At 39.3% G+C, this 7,945-nt stretch overlaps 1 pseudogene; it reads left to right on the plus strand.

The window, feature by feature from the left end:
• Positions 1-3,721: 3,721 nt before the first annotated feature.
• On the plus strand, positions 3,722-5,782 carry LOC149141432 (pentatricopeptide repeat-containing protein At2g13600 pseudogene; annotated as a pseudogene).
• The last annotated feature ends 2,163 nt before the right edge of the window (positions 5,783-7,945 follow it).

Raw genomic sequence — 7,945 nt, forward strand, 5'->3', positions numbered from 1 at the left:
GTATTGTGTCACCCTTCTCCATCTTGATTTTTCTGAGCTTGTCGTTCAGTGCCAACTTCCTATGGTCACTGCTATTTTGAAACAGGTCTGTCAAGGCCTTCCACATTGCATATGGAGTCTCCTTATCGTGGAGTTTCAAGGCAATATGATCTCAAACTCATTCTAGGATAACCCTTCTCCCCTTTGCAACACATTTTCTCCACTCTGCCAGGTCTTGAGCATCAATTGGCTTAGGAATATCTTTGTCTATGAATTCCTTTAGACCGTTGTCCTCCAACACTCCCTCCATCCTGTCCTTCCAAGCAATATAGTTCGAACTACCCTCAAGGGCATATTCAAGTCTCAATCCGTAGAACGACATCCCGCTGACTCTGAAGTATGATACTACAAATTCAATTTCACCTGCAAAAGACAAACTTGTATTCTCCTCTTCTCTTGTGATTTCAGCTCCGATACCATGTACAAATTCCTCGTAGATTCAAACTACTAATTGTAATTTGTTAAAGCAGTAAACTTGAATTTACTCTACTCATTAGCGAAAACAATTTAAACGTTCATGAAATCAAGGAGCATACAAGAGAAGGAATTCAATCAACACATAACACAATGATTTCCTGGGGAAATCCATAGCTAAAAGCCCCTGCTATCTGTATTGCATTAGTCAGAAAATATGAGAAGATTACAATGCTTTTCTCAAGCCCAGGAAACCTCTGCATTATCTCTATCTGTCTCACTGCTTCCTAGACAAGCTCAAGCCAATACTTAACCAATTTTTTGCTTGCCTAGGTCCCTATTTCCTTGCGTTGTTCCCTTGGGAATTAGTCCCCTATTAATTAGGGAAATTCCTTAATTGGAATTGCGCAACCCTCATAGGCCTTCCTCTGACTGCATGCACCACCTATACAATTTGGATGATTACACAACTGATAGTATACTGTCCCTGATCTCCAATCTCAACTCGGTCTTTCTCTAATATGACATGCATGAGTTAATTATGAGTGAATCTTCAGTTTTCTGGTTGATCATTGTAGGTAGGGACACATTACGCTGCAGACAACACCACACTACTAGACCTCCCACTAGTTCCTCCATTGGTTGGAACTAGTTTAATTGACTTTAACTTAGTTAAACTGAATTAATTAATTACAACTCAAAATAAACTCAAGCAGGGCTCCTATAACCAACTCAGGCCTCTGGAGTTTTGGTGTTTGGAATAGATTTGCAAAGAGACCCACCCGTGTTCAAATCTATGGAGGCATCAACCATACGCCCGTAGTGTAGGAAGATACAAGCAATTAAAAAGCAAGTCCCATCACCAACTCCAGCCTCTAGAGTTTTGGTGTTTGGAATAGATTTGCAAAGAGACCCACCCATGTTCTACATAACTCAAGTTAGACCCACAACTCGAATTAATTGAGCCAACTAAGTCAAATTAACTGAGTTAACTAATACAAGTTGTCATGAGATATGGAATTATAGTTTTATTCCCAATTTAATTCAAGGGAAAAATCAAATTAGGATTTTCTTGTTGCATTTTCAACAAAATGAATCCCACCCTCATACCTACTTAGGGAGCCTTGGTTAAAAACCAAACAAGAACTAGTGTCTTAACACTAAGCGAGATGAAAGCCAGAGCCTTGGCGAGAAGCAGAAAGAGAGCCACAACTTTGGCACAAAGTAAGACTAGAACCAAGCGAAGCAAGGAAACCCAAATGAGGAAGGAGTGAAATTGCCAAACATAAATGAGTGTTCTTACCAGAAGTCCATCATAATTGAAACTTTCTGAAACAATGTTTGTAGCCACCACCATGGCTAAAGAGCCATCCAAATTTATCCAAGTGCAATTATGATCCATTGTGGGAGAAAACATAAAAAAACCTAAGCATAAATCAACTCAAAGGTGGAAAGTACCAAGTGATGTCTTGCATGAGCCTTGACTCCAAGTGTGCAAATCGTTAATTTGCAAGGTTGGAGGGCGACAACCTTGTATCATGATCACATATAATGTCAATAGTGTTCACCTTCCATGGGGAGATTTTAAGCTTGTATATTATGGACAAGGTTAGATCTCATTTGTTTAACCTTTCAACAACATGGGAGATTTTATGCATGCTATTATGGAATGCATTTGGCAAAGGAAATATGACATCCACATGATGGCACCATATGCCTAATTATACCATTAGGTTCTATGTATAAGATCAATGTTCAAGTGTATTTCATACACGTCATACACGATGTAGGACCACATTCATACATATAATGCATAACATCCAAATAAACATTAGACATGTTTAAGACCCCACAAATGAGATTAAACTTGCATCATATAACCTTTTTTTTACACACCTGATATAACTCAGTTGTCAAACCAACAATGGGGACAACCATCATTAACTACTATCCACTAATGTAGGATGACTCATCATCGTTATTCAAGGAAAACTACACCACTTGGAATGACAACAATGGGGACAACCATCATTAGCTACTATCCACTAATGTAGGATGACTCATCATCGTTATTCAAGGAAAACTACACCACTTGGAATAATCAGCTGGTGGTCCATAAGAGGGCAAGCTTTCACTCTTACCACATGCGTGTGGGCCTTGGGTCATTAACATATTTCCTTGTGTAAAAAGAAACTAACCCTTAAACGAGTAGAAGCTCTTAAGTGAATAATCTACTCCTTCATTATTGTCTTATTATAAGTATTGGTTAAATATGAACCTTATCCCACAACTACATCATTAAACTCTAAACCTTAAATAGTGATGTGACTATTTAAATTTATAAAACAGTGATTTGAAATTTGAAAGTTATGTCGGTTGAAACCTATGATGACGAGTAGTACCAACGACTTGAAATGAGTAGTACCTATGGATTGAAATAATTAGTTTTTAAGCGAATTTTTTTTGGAAAGTTTTCCAATTTATTTTCATTTAATGTCATTCAAATCACAAGTTTGACTAGTGAAATCTTCACAATTGAATTGCTCCAATAATTTTTGAGGGTGTTGAATCCATATATAAAAGAAAAATACAATTTAAACAACACAAATCAAAATTTAACCACCATTTTTTTTGCCACGGTAAAAAAAATTATCACAATATCACAAGTTGCTCTTAAAGACCACTTGAAACGGACTATTCATAAGAATCTCTCAAATACATGATTTCTGAAAGCCGTAGCCTAATTAGCCGGAGGAATTCCCCGACAAGTTATGGAAATTCCGGTCATATTTAAAGAAAATCCGGCAAGGGTTTTTGTAAATCCAAAGTTATAGTTGTTAAACTTTGAAATTTTAGGTGTTTTAAACGTTTTTGATGGTGATGAATCCATTTTCACCATTAAAAACACGATTCAAACACTGCCTCTACAAGATTTTTTGAATTTTTTTACGCGGATTACAGCGACTTTTCACCGTTCGAGCAATTCCTCCGCCTAAGTGGACGACTCCTTTCCGAAACATCGAATTTGGATTCGTATTGGATTACATGAGCAACATGTTTTACCATGTTACTTGAGTACCGTCCTCGTTTTCCGGAATTGTACGAAGGAATCGCCCTTTCCATTCTCATAAATCTGTAACGACATTACAGTAAGTCAGCCGTTGCACTTCTCTGAATGAATGCGCAGTAGCTAAGTAAGACCGTTGAAGCTTTAGTATGAGAAGAACAAAGTTTTATTTTCATTGCCATGAAACAATAACATGTATTGATGAAGAAGTCCAACAAAATTATCCCAATCTTGGGTTTACACCAGTCAGTAGCGGCTCCCGGACGCCATGGTTTCTGCACCGTTGGTTGTACAGGAAATAAAATAAATCAGCCCGGCGGCGGGATGCATAGAATTGATGACGAGAAGTGTTTGAAGGAGGCGGTGGACACTTTGTATTTTAGACACCATGAATGCAATCAAGCAGGCTCTTATGCATATTCTTGTCTTCTGCAGAGGAGTATCGATGCCAAAGCATTAATACAAGGCCAGAGAATCCATACCCATATGATTAAAACTGGGTTTCATCCACGCACATTTCTACAGAACCGTATTATTGATATGTATGGCAAATGTGGGAAAATCCGCGATGCACTCGAAGTGTTTAACAGAATGCCTGAACGAGATGTCTTCTCCTGGACTACAATCATTGTGGGGTGGGCCAAATCTGGCGGTATGAAGCATGCACGCCAGCTGTTTGACAAAATACCTGAACGAAATGCAGTGTCTTGGAATGCAATTATTTCAGGCTATGTACAGGATGGGCAGAGTGAAGAGGCCTTGAGACTGTTTGGGGAAATGCAAAACGGTGTTCTGAGAGTAGATCAGTTTGTCTTTACGAGTGCTCTGAGTGCATGTGCCAGTTTAGTAGCTTTAGACTATGGGAAGCAGCTTCATGCCCAGATTTTAAGAGCTGGGTTTGAGTCAGATGTGTCTGCGGGGAACGCCCTCATTACAATGTATTCTCAATGTGGATATATAGTCTATGCACGACAATTGTTTGACAAAATGGATAAAGAAGACTTGGTTACTTGGAATGCGATGATTGCAGGACATGCTCAACAGGGGCAGGGTGAGGAGGTCTTCAAACTCTTTGTTAAAATAAAAAAGGTGGGCATGAAACCCGATCATTCCACCTTAGCAAGCGTTCTAAATGTCTCTGCTAGTTCAACAACTTTGCAATATGGCAGACAAGCCCATGCTGACGTTGTTAAAACTGGATTTGAGAGGAATATCTTTGTAGGAAGTTCTCTTGTTGATGTATATGCTAAATGTAGAAGGATAGAGGACGCACACCAAGTGTTCAGAGCAATACCCAAGAGAAATGTAGTCGCATGGACTGCAATGGTGGTGGGATATGCACAAAATGGACATAATGAAGAGGCTCTGAGACTGTTTTTCCAAATGCTACAGGCAAGGGAGAAACCAAACCAGTTCACTTTGGCAAGTGCTCTAAGTGCATGTGCCACTCTAGCAGATATGGAGCATGGCATGCAAATCCATGCGCAAATCATTAAATCGGGTTTTGAAACAGATGTCTCTGTGGGTAATGCCCTTATTACCATGTATTCCAGATGTGGGGACATAGAGGACGCGTACCAAATTTTCAGCAAAATTCCTAATAGAAATATAGTATCATGGAATACAATGGTTGTGGGATATGCCCAGCATGGGCGCGGAAAGAAAGCTCTCCATCTTTTGGAACAAATGCTACAGACAGGCATGAAACCTAACGACATCACCTTCATAGGCATTCTATCTGCATGTAATCATGCAGGTTTAGTCGATGAAGGTCGGTATTACATGGTTTCCATGGTCGAAGTTTATAACATCACACCAAGAGCAGATCACTACGCTTGCATGATTGACCTCCTTGGGCGTGCTGGGCACCTAGAGGAAGCTGAGAAATTTATAAATAATATGTCAGTAGAACCAAATGCTGATGCATGGAGGGCATTGCTTGGTGCCTGCAGAATCCATGGCAATCTGGAGCTGGCAAAGCACGCAGCAGAATGCCTTTTTGAGCTAGAACCAGAGAATGGTACCTTGTATGTTATGCTGTCAAATATTTATATGGCAGCTGGCAGATGGGATGATGCAGCGAAGATGAGAAAAGTTATGAGAGATAGGGGCGTGAGAAAGAAGCCAGGCTGTAGCTGGATTCAGATAAAGAATAAGGTCCATGCATTTGTGGCGGAAGATAGATTACATCCACAGAGAGTAGATCCATGGAACATTGGAGAGATTGGTGGCGAAGATGAAGCAGGCGAGTTATGTGTCTGACACATTTTCTGCTGCAATCTGTGTAGTACTATAAGGAATATATTCTCTGCCATCAGAGTGAAAAGTTGCCCTTGGCACCAACTTTCCAATGGTACCTATTTACATTATGTTCACTCTATCAGTTCGTGGCAATTGTCATGCCGCCATCAAGCTCACCTTGAAAATTAGGGCGAGAACTTGTACCAAGGACATCTGGTTCCAAGTCTAAGAAATAACTGGCAGGAAAAGAGGTTGCAGAATTTATGTTATCTGATAGTGGAATGTTTGGAAAACCTGCTATCATAATGAGATGAGACAAGATTCTGTTACTGCGTATGTCCTGTCCTTGGCTGGTGAATTTATGAATTAGGGCATAGAGTTGTATCTTGGATACATCCATGTGGGACATACATTATGTTACGCTGGAAAAGATGCGTACAGTTCATGACAATGCACTAAGTTTTCACTAAAATGAAAGGAGCTTCTTTATGTGAGGAAGTGGATTCTCTTTAGTGCCACTCTATATTGTCAGCTTCCATTCTGCGTATTCAGAGTGACTTTTGCTGGTGCATGAAATGTTGGAGGTCAATGAGCCATTGTTTTAGTGTGTATCAGGGAATACCTTAGACAGAGCTGTAATTCAGAACGTGAAGGCAACATAAAAATATTGTGCAGAGACTGAGAGTTGGTCACAATACCGTGAGATATACGCTACCAATTTGTTGACAGGGATTATTCAAGATAGTAGTTATTTATTGAGTGATGAAGTTTCAAACATTCTCCTTGGACCTTAAAATTGTTTGTGAAATGCTATGCAGATATAAGGGGAAAGCGAGAGAGAAGTCCACTGATGACAAAGAAATAAATTCTCATTGGAATTGGAGGGTCTGGTTAATTTCTAGCATTATAAATAACATTTGGATATTCAGCAATGGCAATAAGGCTTCCACTCAAGCTTTCGGTAATAAAAATGGAAACCAACAGAGAAAATGATATCACAAAGGTTAAAGCTCACTGGATGAAGAAAGTCATTCGTACATTTTTTTAATCAGAAAAAGTATGTTTGTATTATCCATCCTGCATAAAGCAGTACATTCAGTACATAGCCGTTATGCAAAGCAGATGGCAAAAATGAGCATGCCGTCATAATCATATTTACAGCCAAAAACAAAACCTACTATCCATGAGAACAACCGAAATATATTAACAGCCAACAAAAGGAACATTAACTATTCCCTTTATATTTGACTGAAGAATCATGTATCTGAGATAGGCTTGTTGCCATTCTCTTTCTTTCTTTTCCTTTCAATCCAACCTTTATTTGTGAAACCCCAAGTGGATTGGTCCTCCGATGAACTTGATTACCTTGCACAATTCAAATTTCCAAAAAGACTTGGTTTCCTTCCATTTTCCATCTGATCCATCTATTACCCATGCTGATTGTCTTGAGGAGGGATACCATGAGAGAAGACTAGCAAATCCTGCCCAAAGGTACCAACGTTAGTTCTTCCTCTGCGAAGTTCCTCTTGCTAGGCATTTGTTTTTTGTCGTTAGGGTCCACATCCTTGGTGGAGTTCACAACCTCCACTAGGTTGGTGATGTTTCTCCACACTGTGCCACCAAGTAGGCCTATGATTTTTCTTCTTTCTGGTCTTTCCTCCATGAGGTTTTGGTGATCCTTAACAGTCATAGCACAAAGCTTTGGATAGAAAGCCATAAAGTGCCCACGAGGAAAACATGATCTGCATCTACAGGCAACCTATTTGTAGCCCAGTAATTACTTCCAAACCTCATCAACCTTCAATCCACATTTCTTTAGGAAGAGCAGCTGCAAAACCTAATTCAATACAAAATTTACCATATGTTGTAATATGTCTTTTAGGAGTTTCAGGGGAATAGTAATGAAACTTCCCTGGAGCATTTCAAAATGAAAACCAAATACTCAAGTTCCTGAAGGGGTTGGAGGTTGGGTACCAGGTTTTCATTCATATATTAACAGATCCCCAAAAGCATGTTAGATTTTCTAGACCATGGTAAGCAGAGTCTGCACTTAAGAATGCATAAAAAGCTAGATAGCTGAAAACTGAAAGCCATTCACCCTTCAACTCTAATTATGATATAATCTACAAATACATACTGTAGAAAGATAGAACAGTAACTCACTAAAGGGACTGTCAAAACCTG

Source organism: Pinus tabuliformis, chromosome X (assembly GCF_031772625.1).
Source record: "Pinus tabuliformis cultivar Carrire ecotype Pingquan chromosome X, CPIR1, whole genome shotgun sequence".
Taxonomy (NCBI): Eukaryota; Viridiplantae; Streptophyta; class Pinopsida; order Pinales; family Pinaceae; genus Pinus; species Pinus tabuliformis.